The following is a 16934-nucleotide window of genomic DNA, read 5'->3' as shown; positions in this document are numbered from 1 at the left end:
AAAAAAATTTTGGTGTAAAATTCCACACAGTTCCCATCACCAAAGTTCCGTATCCCATCCCCTCCATTGGAAGCTCCCCTTTCCTTATCCCTCTGGGAGCATGGACCCAGGACCATCATGGGGTACAGAAGGTGGGAGTTCGGGCTTCTGTAACTGCTTCTCCACTGAGCATGAACATTGGTAGGCGGATCCATATTCCCAGCCTGTCTCTGTCTTTCCCTAGTGAAGGAGGGCTCTGGAGAGGTGAGGTTCCAGGACATGTTTGTGAGGTTGTCTGCCTAGTTAAGTCAGGTTGGTGTCACGGTAGCATCTGCAACTCAGTGGCTGAAAGGCAGTAAGATATAAAGCAGGACAAATTATTTAATAACCAGGAGTCTAAAGGTCAGAATAGAGCAGCTGAGATCTGGGGTCTCCATTTGGAAAAGGCTATTAGGTCTGTTTTAAGTATATTCCAGGGGGCCCATGACTTTACTAAATTTTTTTAAAATTTATTTTCCCTTTTGTTGCCCTTGTGTTTTTTCTTGTTGTTGTAGTTATTGATGTTGTTGTTAGATAGGACAGAGAGAAATGGAGAGAGGAGGGGAAGACAGAGAGGGGGGAGAGAAAGACAGACACTTGCAGACCTGCTTCACCACCTGTGAAGCGACTCCCCTGCAGGTGGGGAGCCGGGGGCTCGAACTGTGAGTTTAACCTGCTTTGCTACCGCCCAACTCCCCTAAGTTTATTTATTTATTTTTTTATTTTAAAAACAGTTTTAGTTTCATAGAAAAATTCAGAGGCAGACAAGGCATATTTCCTATATATTGCATTATATGTATGTTTTTGTTTGTTTTATTTTTTATTTATAAAATGGAATTATTGACAAGACTACAGGATAAGAGGGGTACATTTCCACACAATGCCCACCCCCAGAGCTTCATATCCCATCCCCTCCCTTGATATCTTCCCTATTCTTTATCCCTCTGGGAGCATGAACCCAGGGTCACTGTGGGATGCAGAAGGTGGGAGGTCTGGCTTCTGTAATTGCTTCTCCACTGGACATGGGTATTGGCAGGTCGATCCATACTCCCTGCCTGTCTCTCTCTTTCCCTAGTGGGGCAGGGCTTCTGGAGAGGCGTGTCTCCAAGACACATGGTGGGGTTGTCTGTCCAAGGAAGTCGGGTTGGCATCATGGTATCATCTGGAACCTGGTGGCTGAAAGAGAGTTCAGATATAAAGCAGGACAAATTGTTGACTAATCATGAACCTAAAGGCAAGAATATTGCAGATGAAGGTTTGGGGTCTCCGTTTTGGAAAAAACTAGTAGGTCTGTTTTAGGTCTATTCCAGAGGGCCCATGACTTTCTCCCCGGACAATAACCTGGATCCACCTGCATATTAGATGTCAGGTCAAGGCAAAAACTTCACTAATTTTCGCCTGAGCTTGACAGCTAACATGCAGGTAGGCTGAACGTATTGTCTGGGAAGATGGTGTCAGAGCTGAGAATAGGACTAGGAAGCTGGGTCAAGGAAGAGAGTAGCTCCCAAATATGGGAAAAGGGAAATTTCCCTATTCTTTTTTTTTAAAGAATTTATTTATTTATTCATGAGAAAGATAGGAGGAGAGAAAGAACCAGTCATCACTGGTACCTGTGCTGCCGGGGATCGAACTCAGGACCTCATGCTTGAGAGTCTAGTGTCTTAGCCACTGCGCCACCTGCTGGGCCACAGAATTTTCCCTATTCTTGATCCCTCTGGGAGTATGGACCAAAATTCTTTTTTTTTTTTTTTTTAATTAGCGATTTAATTTTGTCTTAAAAAATTACAAAGCAGCAAGGGTATAGCTCCACACCATTCCTACCACCAGCGTTCTGTGTCCCCGCTCCCTCCATTGGAAGCTCCAGCAGCTTCCCTAAGGTTGCAGTTATGGGTTGACTATTATTTCTACAGCTTTCTACCTATATTTGTATATATTTGGCCTCCCCCCGCCCCCGCCCATGGTCCCATCTTCTCTGATTTTCCAAGCCACATATACACCTATTACTACATCCAAATGTCTTTTTCCTTTTCCTCTTCTCTCTCTGGGTCCTGATGGAGTTGGAGTTGAGAGCCCTCTGGTCATCTTCCCTCAATCATTTCTCCCCCTCTGGGAGTGTGGGACAATCTTATTTTTGGGGTGCAGAAAGTGGGAGTTCTGGTTTCTGCAACTGCATCTTGGCTCAACATAAGACATTGGTAAACCAATCCATACCCCCAGTACACTAAAAGTATTTAAAAAAATATTTTAGTAGTTATATACTTTAAATCATTTTTATTATTTATTGAATAGAGACAGTCAGAAATTGAGAGGAAGAGGGAGGGAGAGAGGGAGAGGGACAGTCACCTGCAGCCCTGTTCACCACTCGGGCATCATGCCCCCTGCAGATGGAGAAACTAAAATTCTTGAGGAAAGGAATTTTCAATCAAATGGAGCAACAAGAACTATGCAGGATCCCAGAAAGAAGACACTGGACGTGGCTGGTGTTCACTAACTGAATCGCACAATAAGCGCCTTGAGTGCCCACTATATCAAACATAGGAAGTAGAGTAACACATCTCCAATTGTCTGGATTGTCCCAGTGAGGTGGAAAAAAAAATCGTGGTGAACAAGTAATTTGATCTCGGTCTGATGTGTTCCGTGGGAGATGCACAGAGTGCTTATTGAAGCACAAGAAACACTTTGTTCCACTTGTTTTGAAGAAACACCACACAGGGACAGGTGGGGTGGGGGGAGACATAGCTGGCTGAGCAAAAACACGGCAGTGTGCAAAGGAACTGGGTTCAAGTCCCTGGTCCCCACCTGTAGGGGGAAGCTTTACGAGTGGTGAAACAGGCCTACAAGTATCTCTCTGTCTCTCTCCCTCTTTATCTCTCCTCCCCTCTCAACTTCTTTCTACCTCTATCCAATACTAAATAATAAAATGTAAAAGAATAGAAGAACTTAAAGAACGGAAACAGAAGGAGCAGCGCGTCTTCTTGGAAGAGCTGAGCAAGCCTTGCAGGCCCCAGCCACAACAGATAACAGGGAGAGAGTCCTGAGAGACCGTGAGTTGGATGGCTGGGTAATAAAGCTCTGGGATGTGGTGAGGGAAGGGGGAAGCAGACAGACTGAAAAGGGAGGACAGGTCAGTTGGATGCTGAAGTCAAAGACTGTCGGCTAAGAGAGTAAGGGCTGTGAGTATGGAGAAAAGGACACGGGTCTTGGAGGCACCTCAAAGGTGCACAACAGTGGAGCCCCAGAGAGGTGGATTTTGGAAGGTCACAGCAAGAGAGGAGTCCAAGATGAATGACCCTTACGTCTGCCTTGGGGAACTAGTGTCATTTACCATGAGGAGAAATAAAGGACAAAGACAGTGGCTGAAGATGGATGAAGACACTGATTCCTCTCCTTTTATTTCATTTTCAAGTATTCACTTTATTTTTATTTATTGGACAGAGACAGCCAGAAGTCAGATTCTTCCTCTGCACAAGAACGGAGCTTTTCTTTGGGGCTTCTCTCCGAAGCATCCAGGTTCATGCAGAACTTCAACATATCACCGTCATGAACCAATCAGTAAGAGTTTCCTCTTGCTGTGGAGAATCTTTGCTATGGCTCTTAGAGGCATCTTGGAAATGCTGTTTGTGACTGGGGCTGGGCAGATAGAATAATGGTTCTGCAAAAGCCTTTCAAGCCTGAGGCTCTGCAATCCCAGGTTCAATCCCCAGCATCACCATAAGCCAGAGCTGAGTTTCTCCCTCTGTTTCTACTCTTCCTTCCTTCCTTTCTTCTCTTTTTACTTATTTATTATTGGATAGAGATATTGAGAGAGGAGAAGGGAGAGAGAGGGAGAGAGACAGAGAGACACCTGCAGCCCTGCTTCACCACTTAGGAAGTTTTTCCCCTGCAGGTGGGGACCAGGGGCTTGAACTGGGCCCTTCCACACTGTAAGGTGTGTTCGTAACCAGTTGTGCCACCACCTGGCCCCTCTACTCTTTCTCTTTAGAAGGAAAGAAAGGGAGAAAGAAAGAGAGAGAGGAAGAAAGAGATGCTAGGACTGCACACCAGGGTAGTTTATCAAACAGTTTGTGACGCTTGCTTTTCAGCTCAGCAATGTTTACTGGGTGACTAGCATGTTCCTGAGGACACAGCTGGGGACCAGGCTGGCAGAGATCTTGTCCTTGGTGCATGTTGCCTTGTGTAGATGTCAAGACTGAGAACACTCCTGAAACAGTAAGCAAATCTGGTACTGAGCCTTGGCTTATATTCCCAGCTTAATTTCTAGTGTGTTTAGTTCAAAGGCTCTAAACCTGAATTATATGTTGATTATATCTTGCTTGCTAAGAAATTAAAGTATTTTTGAGCTATACGGTTATCTTTATTGGCATTTTCCCATATCAGCTGTGATGAGTGTGTACACCAGATTCAAAGAAATGATGGTGGGTGGGCCAGGCAGTGGCTCATCTGGTTAAGTACACACACTACACAGTGAGCAGGGACCCAGGTTCGAGCCCCTGACCCCCACCTGCATGGGAAAGCTTCACGAGTGGTGAAGCAGGGCTGCAGGTGTCTCTCTTCCTATTTCCCCCTCCCCTCTCAATTTCTCTCTGTCTTTATCCAATAATAAATAAAATTCAAAAAAAAAAAAGAAAATTTTAGGGGAGTATGAGGCAGCACACCAGGCTAAGTGCACACAGTATGAAGCACAAGGACCAGCATGAGGATCCCGGTTCAAGCCCCTGGCTCCATACCTGTGTGTGTGTGTGTGTGTGTGGGGGGGGGTCTCTTCACAAGTGATAAGTCAGGTCTGCAGGTGTCTGACTTTCTCTCCCCCTCTCTATCTTCTTTTCTTCTCTCAATTTCGCTCTGTCCTATCCAACAATAAAAGAAGAAGAAGGAGAAGGAGGAGGGGGAGGGGGAGGGGGAGGAGAAAGAGAAAATGGCCTCAGGAGCAGTGGATTCATAGCTGGCACTGAGTCCTAACAATCACCCTGGTAGCTAATAATAATAATAAAGAAATGGTGATGAGTTGTAGGACCTGTCACAGACACAAAATATTAGGTTGTACATTTGCTCAACTGCTCACTGGTCACAGACAGCTCCCACGTCTGCCGTAATACTTGCCTGTCCTTGAGCCCTTCATCAGCGAGATGGCGGGCTCCCCATTAGAAAAACATTAAAATGCCTTTAAAAATAGAGGTAGAAGAAGTCTAGTCGTTTTCCACATGGATTTATTGCTGAGCAGCAAGGCTTTGCTGTAAGGTTACCAACATGCACAGCTTGAGAGGAAGTTTAAAAAGGCAATTGTTTTACTAGCTGGCATTTCAAATTCTATTTCAAAATGCTAAATTATAAAATGTCGGATAACAAAATCAGGCAAATTACGTTTCTTGGTAAATGGGCTTTTTTTTTTTTGAGATTACAGTAATTTGAGCTGTAGAAAATATAGTCTATGAAGTAAAAGCTACACTTGGGTTTTCAATGACAGTGTTCAACTCTGTTGTTAAATTTTTAGAAAGAACAGACATTTTTCATCTTCCCATAGTCTAGTGCCTATAAGAAATTCTGCTCTATTTGTGAACTATTTGAGTGCTTTTTATCTCAAAGTTTCAGTCAATTTTCCTGCCTGGGGGAGTTTCCATAAGTCTTTTGCACTGTGGAGCCTCACAAGTTCACTTCTGGCAGGCTCCAATATTCTTGTTGTCAATTCTTTCTCTTTTCACATACTTACTTGGAGTGAAAGCCCCATTCGAAGTGGAATATCGATGTTAATTTTTCTTATATATTTACCCATTACCATAGTTATTATCACATCACTTTTTAGTCATGTAGTGATGATTCTGTTTCCATGATATAAAGTTGGGAGTTGTCTCAAAACTGCCTGGTTCTGGAACCACACAGACTAGTGGAATAGAATTCAAAGCACAGAAAAAAAAAAAAAAAAGCCCCCCCCACCATACCAATGGACAATGAATCTTTGACAAAGGGATGCGAAACAGTAAATGGGGAAAGGAGAGTCTCTCTAACGACTGGTGCTGGGAGACTTGGGATGAAACATGCAGACTAATGGGACAGCACATCACTGCAGGTCACTGCAAAGAACCTTCCTGTCCCCTCCCACCAGCCTCTCCGCTTTAATTTTCTGTACGGCACATGTTTTGGAGCCACTCAGCATTTCTCTTCCACCTCTTCTGGTATTTCACCAAGTTCTGGCACCCAAACTTGGCAAGCACTATAAATATTTTAAGTTTATTTTGTTATTTATTATTATTGTTTATTTATTCCCTTTTGTTGCCCTTGTTTTTACTGTTGTTATTGCTGTCGTTGTTGTTGGATAGGACAGAGAGAAATGAAGAGAGGAGGGGAAGACAGAGAGGGGGAGAGAAAGACAGACACCTGCAGACCTGCTTCACCGCCTGTGAAGCGACTCCCCTGCAGGTGGGGAGCCGGGGTTCGAACCAGGATCCTTATGCCGGTCCTTGTGCTTTGCGCCACCTGCGCTTAACCTGCTGCGCTACCACCCAACTTCCAATATTTTAAGTTTAAAGCCCCAGGTCCTGCTTAGGCCTCATGCCGAGGCTCTTGTTAAAAACAGAAACTGGTGAGAAGGTAACAGTCAGGGAAAACATGAATGAGTTCCAGCTGAGGCGTTGTTTCTCTTTGCCACCAGGCTTGCATCTGGGGATTTGCACCTGCGCAATTTCACCGCACCCGGCAGGCTTTTGCTTTTAAAATACAGGTCGAGAGGCAGAGAGATACAGAGAGACACAGGGAGGAGGAGAGGCATCACCGTGATGCTCAGCTGCTCATGGAGCTTCTTCCATGCAGGTGCTCCCTTTTTGGGGCAGGAGGTTTGAACCCAGGTCCTCATGCTTGGTAAGAATGTATGCTCTCCCCCCCACACCTATGGACATCTAATCTTTGACAAAGGGGCCCAGACTATTAAATGGGGAAAGCAGAGTCTCTTCAAACAAATGGTGTTGGAAAGAATGGGTTGAAACATGCAGAAGAATGAAACTGAACCAGTATATTTCACCAAATACAAAAGTAAATTCCAAGTGGATCAAGGACTTGGATGTTAGAGTAGAAACTATCAGATACTTAGAAAATATTGGCAGAACTCTTTTCCGCATATATTTCAAAGACATCTTCAATGAAACGAATCCAATTACAAAGAAGACTAAGGCAAGTATAAAACTATGGGACTACATCAAATTAAAAAGCTTCTTCACAGCAAAAGAAACCACTACCCAAACCAAGAGACCCCTCACAGAATGGGAGAAGATCTTTACATGTCATACATCAGACAAGAGGCTAATAACCAGAATATATAAAGAGCTTTCCAAACTCAACAACAAGACAACTAACCCCATCCAAAAATGGAGAGAGGACATGGACAGAATATTCACCACAGAAGAGATCCAAAAGGACGAGAAACACATGAAAAAATGCTCCAAGTCTCTGATTGTCAGAGAAATGCAAATAAAGACAACAATGAGATACCACTTCATTCCTGTAAGAATGTCAGACATCAGAAAAGGTAACAGCAGCAAATGCTGGAGAGGGTGTGGGGTCAAAGGAACCCTCCTGCACTGCTGGTGGGAATGTCAATGGGTCCAACCTCTGTGGAGAACAGTCTGGAGAACTCTCAGAAGGCTAGAAATGGACCTACCCTGTGACCCTGCAATTCCTCTCCTGGGGATAGATCCTAAGGAACCCAACACACCCATCCAAAAAGATCTGTGTACACATATGTTCTCGGCAGCACAATTTGTAATAGCCAAAACCTGGAAGCAACCCAGGTGTCCAACAACAGATGAGTGGCTGAGCAAGTTGTGGTCTAGATACACAATGGAATACTACTCAGCTGTAAAAAATGGTGACTTCACCGTTTTCAGCCGATCTTGGATGGACCTTGAGAAATTCATGTTAAGTGAAATAAGTCAGAAACAGAAGGATGAATATGGGATGATTTCACTCTCAGGCCAAAGTTGAAAAACAAGATCAGAAGAAAAAAAAACAAAAAAACACAAGTAGAACCTGAACTGGAATTGGTGTATCACACCAAAGTAAAGGACTCTGGGGTGGGAGTGGGTGGTGGGGAGGTCCAACAAGGATGACAGAGGACCTAGTGGGGGTTGTATTGTTATATGGAAAACTGGGGAATGTTATGCATGTACAAACTATTGTATTTACTGTTGAATGTAAAACATTAATCCCCCAATAAAGAAATTTAAAAAAAATGGAAAAGAAAAAGAATGTACGCTCTCCAAAGTAAGGGCCTGGGGCTGGGGCTCAGGGGCTGGGGCTCAGGGGCTGGGGCTGGGGCTCAGGGGCTGGGGCTCAGGGGCTGGGGCTCAGGGGCTGGGGCTGGGGCTCAGGGGCTGGGGCTGGGGCTGGGGCTCAGGGGCTGGGGCTCAGGGGCTGGGGCTCAGGGTCTGGGGCTGGGGCTGGGGCTGGGGCTCAGGGGCTGGGGCTGGGGCTCAGGGGCTGGGGCTGGGGCTCAGGGGCTGGGGCTCAGGGGCTGGAGCTCAGGGTCTGGGGCTGGGGCTGGGGCTGGGGCTGGGGCTGGGGCTCAGGGGCTGGGGCTGGGGCTGGGGCTCAGGGGCTCAGGGGCTCAGGGGCTGGGGCTCAGGGGCTGGGGCTCAGGGGCTGGGGCTGGGGCTGGTGGGGCTCAGAGGCTGGGGCTGGGGGCTGGGGCTGGGGGCTGGGGCTGGGGGCTGGGGCTCAGGGGCTGGGGCTCAGGGGCTGGGGCTCAGGGGCTGGGGCTCAGGGGCTGGGGCTCAGGGTCTGGGGCTGGGGCTGGGGCTCAGGGGCTGGGGCTGGGGCTCAGGGGCTGGGGCTCAGGGGCTGGGGCTCAGGGTCTGGGTCTGGGTCTGGGTCTGGGGCTGGGGCTCAGGGGCTGGGGCTGGGGCTCAGGGGCTGGGGCTGGGGCTCAGGGGCTGGGGCTGGGGCTCAGGGGCTGGGGCTCAGGGGCTGGGGCTCAGGCGCTGGGTCTCAGGGGCTGGGGCTGGGGCTGGGGCTGGGGCTCAGCGGCTGGGACTGGGGCTGGGGCTGGGGCTGGGGCTGGGGCTGGGGCTCAGGGGCTGGGGCTCAGGGGCTGGGGCTCAGTGGCTGGGGCTCAGGGGCTGGGGCTGGGGCTCAGGGGCTGGGGCTGGGGCTGGGGCTCAGGCGCTGGGGCTGGGGCTGGGGCTGGGGCTCAGGGGCTGGGTCTCAGGGGCAGGGGCTGGGGCTGGGGCTGGGGCTGGGGCTCAGGGGCTGGGGCTTCGGCTGGGGGCTGGGGGCTGGGGCTGGGGGCTGGGGCAGAGGCTGGGGCTGGGGCTCAGGGGCTGGGGCTCAGGGGCTGGGGCTGGGGCTCAGGGGCTGGGGCTCAGGGGCTGGGACTGGGGGCTGGGGCTCAGGGGCTGGGGCTGGGGCTGGGGCTCAGGGGCTGGGGGGCAGGGGCTGGCGCTGGGGCTGGGGTTGGGCCTGGGTCAGGGGCTGGGGCTGGACCTGGGGCTGGGTCTCAGGGGCTGGGGCTGGGGCTGGTTCTGGGCCTGGGCCTGTGGCTGGTTCTGGATCTGGGGCTGTGGGGTACCAGGTCCTGGAGCATGGTGGAAGAGTAGGGGGAGGAGGACCTGGGGTGGGTAGGATGTCTTACAGTAAACTGAGAAATGTTGCACTGTATTTACTGTTTACCATTAATACCTCAAAAAAATGAGAAAAACTGAATACATCTTTAAATAAAAGCACACGTGTGCTCTACCAGGTGAACTTTTTTTTTTTTTTCCCTGCAGGGTTATTGCTGGGCTCGGTGCCTGCACCGTGAATCCACCGCACCTGGAGGCCGTTTTGTTTTTCCCCTTTTGTTGCCCTTGTTGTAGCCTCGTTGTGATTATTATTGTTGTTGCTGATGTTGTACGTTGTTGGATAGGACAGAAAGAAATGGAGAGAGGAGGGGAAGACAGAGAGGGGGAGAGAAAGACAGACACCTGCAGACCTGCTTCACCGCCTGTGAAGTGACTCCCTTGCAGGTGGGGAGCCGGGGGCTCGAACCGGGATCCTTACGATGGTCCTTGCACTTTGCACCACATAGCTTAACCTGGTGGCTACTGCCAGACCTCCACCAGGTGAAGTCTTAGCTCTTAGGGCTCCTTCCTCGCCCCATAACTTTAAGATAAAATTTAGCACCTTGTCAAAAATTCCATTCAGCTACAGCCTTAGGAATTTACAGAAATGTAATTTTTTAAAAAGCCCCCACACACATCTCAGTGTTGAACAACCACCTAGGTGAGGAGTTGCACTATGCTGTTATTTCCGTTTCCATTCAGCGGTTAGTATTTTGCTGTTTAACATTTCAGGTGTTAGAAGAACTTGCTTCAAGCAGGGAGCAGGACGGTTACTTCTCTCTGAACTTCTGTCTTTCAATTCCCCTACAGACACACTCCAGAAGCCTTCTGACTTTCAATACAAAATGAAATTGCTAACTAAACAGTCATATACATATTGTACTCTAGGTATTTGAGTTCATTTTCCTGTGTAGGAACTACACTCTTTTGTGGTAATTCAAGCCATGGGTCTTTATTATCCAGAAGAAATGAAATAGTTCCTGGTATGATGGTGATTTTCTACTCAATAGGACAATCTTGCCTAAGCTAGTCAGCAAAGTATTCTGCTTTCAAGCAGAAGGCCATAGGAGCCCTTCAGCTGTCGCAACTGGGACAAAATGGGTAGAACTGAAGAAATAACAAATACCTGCCTTTAGAGACAAGAGGGGAGAAAAGAGCTTACTGAATAAATGCTCACAGATATGAGAGGAAGAATGCAATTTTGAGAAGGTGACTGGTTCCTGAAACTCGATGGACTAGATTCACATCCTGGCTTCCTGTGGCCACCAACTCCACAGCCTCAGGCGAGAATTTACCTTTCCTTTGCTCTCCTTTCCCTCATCTGTGACATGGAATAATAATAACTTTCCTCGTCAGCCTGTTGTTATACAGGGATGAATATGTGTGTGGAGCATTCAGGACTCTCTAAAACAGAGTAAGGCCTTCAAGATAGTTCTTGTTCTTACAGGTCGGAGTGTCTCAGACTGAAACATCATCATTCATTCATTAGAAAGAGGCAGAGAGAAACTAAGGTGGAAGAGGGAGCGAGAGAAGGAGCTTCTCCTCTGCTGACAAATGCTCACATATATGAGCGGAAGAATCAAATTTTGAGAAAGGTGTGAGCCCAGGCTGGGCCTTGAGTGTGGTAATACATTCATTCGACTGAGTTGGAACCACCACTGGTTCCAGACGAATTCCTCTTTTAATCTAGAAATTGACGTCCCAACTTCAAGAAGTCAAACAGTTAGCAGGAAACAACTGGAATGACTTCATAATCTGTATGAAATTAGTTGGAACTAAGGAAAAGTGGCATCCAGGTGTCATCATATCACTGGGAAGAAAGCAGGGTCCAACTTAAGGTGACTGGGGAATACGTGAGGAGGACTAACTTGGTCTCAAAAGATACGTGAAGTGGGGAACGTGCGTAGGCGGCTAGCTGAAAAGAGAAGATAACAGTAAAAGCCGAGTCTTAGATTTTCAGAATGAGAGGGCGCTCATTGTGTTCAACATGATGCTCAGGAACCAGAGAGAGTTCAGCAGGTAAGGACTGTTTTTTGCCACTGCAGGAAGCTGCAGTGCTGTGATTTCTCTCTGTGTCTATGTCTGTCGCTCTCTCTCTCTTTCTCTCTGAAAAAAGAAAAATGGAAGAGTGGTGACATCATGCATGTGCAAAGTCCTGGTTTGCCAATAAACAAACCCCCTAAACATGATGCATGTCAAGAATGAGTATTCTGGACAAAATTCCAAAACTGATGGATAGTAGCATCTAAAACGGGAGTCGGCGGTGGCGTAGCGGGTAAAGTGCAGGTGGTGCAAAGCACAAGGACCGCCGTAAGGATCCCGGCTTGGGCCCCGGCTCCCCACCTGCAGGGGAGTCGCTTCACAGGTGGTGAAGCAGATCTGCAGGTGTCTGTCTTTCTCTCCCCATCTCTGTCTTCCCTTCCTCTCTGTCCTACCCAACAACAACATCAGTAACAACAATAGTACTAACTACAAGAATAAAAAACAAGGGCAACAAAAAGGAATACATAAATAAATATTTTTAAAAACATCTAAAACTATGACTTCCTGCCTAGGCTGTTTTATTACATAAAAACTAAACAGACACAGGCTGGCTAGTCTTTTTTCCTTGTCTTCTTTGTCAATGTTGAACTTTTTCTTTTGCAAACTTAAAAAGAAAACCTCCTTTCACATTTTAGTATCAATTCTCTTTTGGGTACACGCACACACATATGTAAACTTTTATTTCTACACTTAAGGTAAAACACACTTTTTATATTCTTTTAATCCTTAAAATCTTTTTTTTTTATAAAGATTTGCTTTTTTTTTTTTCTTTTTTTACCAGAGCACTGCTCAGCTCTGGCTTACGGTGGTTCAGGAGATTGAACCTGGGACTTTGAAGCCTCAGGCATGAGAGTCTCTTTGCATAACCATTATGCTATCTACCCCTGCCCAAGATTTGCTTATTTTATGAGTGGAAGGCATAAAATTTCCTCAGTATATGTGCTGCCAGGAATTAGGAATCGAACCCAGGGTTATTAAATCTTGAATTTTATTCACTGAGTCATCTCCATGGGTCTTAAAAATCTTAACAATAGTCTTTCTAGTGATATATGAAGGGTTTGGATTAGGATCCCAGAATGGTCTAGAAATGAGCAGGTTACAGTACTGATCTAAATGTTAACACCTGTTGCATTTATATTATTTCCACTTGCTATCATGTCGGTCAACACCGGGAATACTTTCTTTGCAACTTGTGTAGCATTTTCTGTTTTTCAGGTTTTACTGATCAGGCTTGTGAGCCAATCAAAATAATGTTTGTGATCACTATTAATACTATGTTCTCCTACCTTTAAATCCCAAGAGTAAATAAAATAATGTTTTTTTCAGTTGGTGGATTACCTATTTTTGACAATATTAAAGATTAACTTTAATCCATCTCTTTTAAATTCAAAAGTTATTGAATGATTGATTTTTGGGAAAGTAATATTATTTTAAGACCTTACAGTATCCCTCCTGAGGTTTGAATTTTGAGATTTTTGAAAAGCAGGCTGATGATATTTTTTAAAAGGAAGCATAGTTTTGCTCCGGAAACAATTTTAACTTTTGAATAATTTCCTGGTTGGTTATCTCAGTGCTTATTAGGATGAGGTCAATAGGTTGTAATATTTTTGTTTTCTTTTTTCTATTTCTTCCTTAAAAAAAATTATTGCCACCAGGGTTATCGCTGGGGCTCAGTGCCTGCAGGACCAACCCACTGCTCCTGGTTGACATATTTTTCTTCTTAGATAAGACAGGGAGAAATTGAGAGGAGGGGGAAGATAGAGAAGGAGAAGGAGGAGGAGGTGAAGGAGAAGGAGAAGGAAGAGGAGAAGGAAGAGAAGAAGGAGGAGACAGAGAGATACCTGGAGTACTTGATTCTTTCCTTCCTGCTGGCAGGGAGTGGGGACTTGAACCCTAGTCCTTCTGCATGGTAATGTTATGTGTTTAAGCAGGTGAGCCATGCCCGGCTCCTTTAATATCCTCTGTTGAGGAGAAAGCTTCAAGTGTCACCACCCAGCAAGCTGGGTCTTGTAGGGACAGAATTGTTCCAACATAACTAGTTTCTACCACTTTCATGAGACAAGGGTCCTGAAAAACCCCATTTAGTATTTTTCAGTAGTCCCCTTTAGCACATATTGTCTCTAACTTAAGTTTTCCTTATTTTTTAAAAAAATTTTTTTCTTTTATTTTTTGCCTCCAGGGTTATCTATGGGGCTCAGTGCCTGCACTATGAATCCACTGCTCTTGGCCTGGAAGTGATTTTTTCCACTTTACTGGATAGGACAGAGAGAAACTGAGAGAGGAGGAGGAGGAGAGAGAGGGAGAGAGAGAAACACTTGCAAACCTGCAGATTTCTCTTACTCTTTCAAACCATTTGTCTGCTGTCGGGTTGTTGAAAAAGTCATGAGGCATTTTTGCATAGAAAAACAGAGGAAAAAATATGTCGTGACTTCTCCAACAGCACAATATTTGTATTTGCAAACCTGCCACTTTTTAAAAACTTGGTTTGGACAGAAGCATTCCGAGGCTGTCCTGATGCCAAAGTGCCAATCACAGGCATTCGAGTACCAAAATGGAGATGGCAGGCAGAGCGGCGGGGTGGGTCTGAACGTGCCGTCAGCGAGCAGATGCACACGTCGTCTGATGTGGAGGTTGGACTCTCTAGGCTGCTCACTTGTTTGGACTGTCAGTTCCTGCCTGGGACAGTGCACGTGACTGGGGTGGAAACTGGAGTCAGACTTCCTGGGTTCAAATGCCACCTCTGCCACAGTCCCAAGTGTCTGGAAGAACAGCCCTGGCGGCAATCTCTTCTCTTCTTGGGATCTCTCGTGTGTCACAGAATCGACTAGGTTCAAGCGAGGAGTCTGCACGTTGGGTGACTAGGGTGGCAAGAGTCTCCACGCAAATGGCTGTCAGTTCCGACTTAGCTGTGGGCTGGGTCCTCAGGCAGCAGCCTCGGCAGGACAGCTGCACGGGACTTTCTATGTGGCCCGAGCTTCTCCCTAGAATGACAGGTGGGTTCCCAGGGTGGGAAGCCTCACAGCATCACTCCGGCTGCATTCTACCCACTGAATCAAGTCACTAAATCTAGTCGTCGTCACAAGAAGGACAATCAGACACCTCAATCGGAGAAATGAAAATAGATATACATATATATAGAGAGACATGTCTTCAAACCACTTCTTGGCTGGAAGATCTCTTTGTTCTTGTCTTTCCTGGTCTGTAAAAGAGAGGCTGAAAGGAATTTACTTCCCAAGTTCTTGTCCAATTAAACAAGAAAAGAACCATACTTGGTAGTCAGTCCATTTTAGTTTAGCCTACTGGTATGTTTTCTGCGGACCTGAACTGATGGCACCACTGATCAGGGTGCAGTGGTACAGTTCCAAGCAGATACGATTTGGAGGACTGCCACCTTCCAAGTTCTACTGGTGGCAGTTGACAAATCCTAGTGGTTCTTATGCCTTTTGAGGACAGACTTACTATATATGGTCTGAATTCTTTGTTCTACCTCTTTATTTTTTAATTTTTTTTTTTTTAGAGAGACAGTTTCTAGATATAGGTCAGCCCACTTAAACCTGGCCCCATTTATGGCAATTTATTTCATTAGAGGATAAAGTGGTGAGTAATAATTACTGTGTCTACCTTGCTTTTAACACCTCGGCCAGGTAATCCTCACCTCACCCAGTGAGTAAGTCTGCAAGAGCACCCTTCCCTCTTTGAATGAGGAAGCCGGCACCTGGGGTCAAGTGCTTGTTCTAAACTCTATCAAAAGGCCGGAAGTTCTGCTTCACTGACTCCTGAACAAAATGCAGATTAACTCCTAATCGTCGTTCAGGGCCCAGGGCCAGTTGACCGGCCACATTCACATCTTGGTGGGTATTCAACATTTCCTTTAAACTCTTATTTTCTGTGACAAAGACTTTGACGCTGTCTGCTTAGCGCAGTGTAAGAGTTAGTGGGTTAACTTTGCTGCCCAGTAATTTTTTTTTTGGGGTCAAATGTATGTTTTCTGACATACTTGAGTATCTCCTACTCTTCCTTCACATTTTTTTTTTTTTAAATCTAGGAAAGAGGAAAATTTGAGAACTATTCCACTGTTTCCAGAGGGCCCCCCCCCCCAACCTATAATAAGCATTCCATGTTAGCAAATTTGGGAGTTTAAAAAAGTAGAAAGAGTATGTCTTCTTTTTTCTCTCTTTTAAAAAGTTTATTAGTGATTTAAGATTGATTTACACAATTATAAATGAACAGGGGTGTAATTCCACACCTTTCCCACCACCAGAGTTCTGTATCCCCGGTTCTCTCTATTGGAAGCTGTAGTAGCTCTCCCAACATTGCAGATATGGGTTGACTATTTCTTTTCTTTTTCTTAATATTTTATTTATTAGTGAGAGGGATAGGAGAAAAGAGAGAAAGAACCAGACATCACTCTGCTACATGTGCTGACGGGGATCAAACTCATGACCTTATATTTAAGAGTCCAGTGTTTATCCACTGTGCCACCTCCCGGATCTTTCTTTCTTTCTGTCTCTTTTTTCTTTCCTTCATCTCTCTGTCTCTTTTCTTCCTCCCTCCCTCCCTCCCTCTATTCTTCCTTCTCTTTTCTTTCCTTCTCCTTTCTCTCTTTCTTTCTCTCTCTTTCTTTCTCTCTTTCTTTCTCTCATTCTTTCTTTTTTTATTGACTTAAAAAATTACCGGACTACAGGGGTATAACTCCACACCGTTCCCACCAGCATTGTTCTGTGTCCGAAATTCCTCCACTGGAAGCCACAACAGTTCTCCTAAGGTGGCCTATGTGGGTCGACTATTATTATCATTACTTTTTTTTGTTGTTGTTGTTGCTTCCAGGCTTATCTTTGGGGCTCAGTGCCCGCACTGGGAATCCACTGCTCCTGGAGGGCATTTCCCCCCATTTTATAGGACAGTAAGGAGAGAACTTGAGAGAGGAGGGGAGACAGGGAGAGGGACCGAGAGACACCCGCAGACCTGCTTCCCCTGCGGCTGGGAGCCGGGGGCTCTGCTCCACGTGCGCTGTTATTCCTGCCGCTCTGTCCTCTGCACCTGTGTGTTTCTCTCTGTCTGTCTGTCTGTCTGTCTGTCTCTTTCTTCCCCCACGGCCCCGCCAGACCCTGTCTCCCCGCGAGCTGGAGAGGCGCGTGCTCGGCCCGGTCCCTCCCCGCGCTCACCTGGGGGCGCTGTGCGGCCGGCGCCGGGCCCGCGGCGGGAGGCGAAGCCGGGGGGCTGCGGGCGCTGGAGGGCGCGTCCCGGCCGCTCGGTCGCCGCCCCCGCCGGCCAGGCTCCCCGCCCGGG

General features: G+C 46.6%; 1 long non-coding RNA gene across 1 annotated transcript; it reads right to left on the bottom strand.

Annotated features, from left to right (window-relative positions):
• Positions 1 to 487: 487 nt before the first annotated feature.
• LOC132534298 (uncharacterized) lies at positions 488 to 16825 on the bottom strand. The gene is made up of 2 exons (XR_009546021.1): positions 16611 to 16825; positions 488 to 1194 (listed from the first exon to the last, which is right to left on the bottom strand). It is a non-coding gene; the product is annotated as an uncharacterized LOC132534298 (long non-coding RNA).
• Between the last annotated feature and the right edge of the window lie 109 nt (positions 16826 to 16934).

Source organism: Erinaceus europaeus, chromosome 18, assembly GCF_950295315.1.
Source record: "Erinaceus europaeus chromosome 18, mEriEur2.1, whole genome shotgun sequence".
NCBI lineage: Eukaryota > Metazoa > Chordata > Mammalia > Eulipotyphla > Erinaceidae > Erinaceus > Erinaceus europaeus.
The sequence above is the reverse complement of the archived record's forward strand: the minus strand, read 5'-3'. Positions and strand labels throughout refer to the sequence as shown.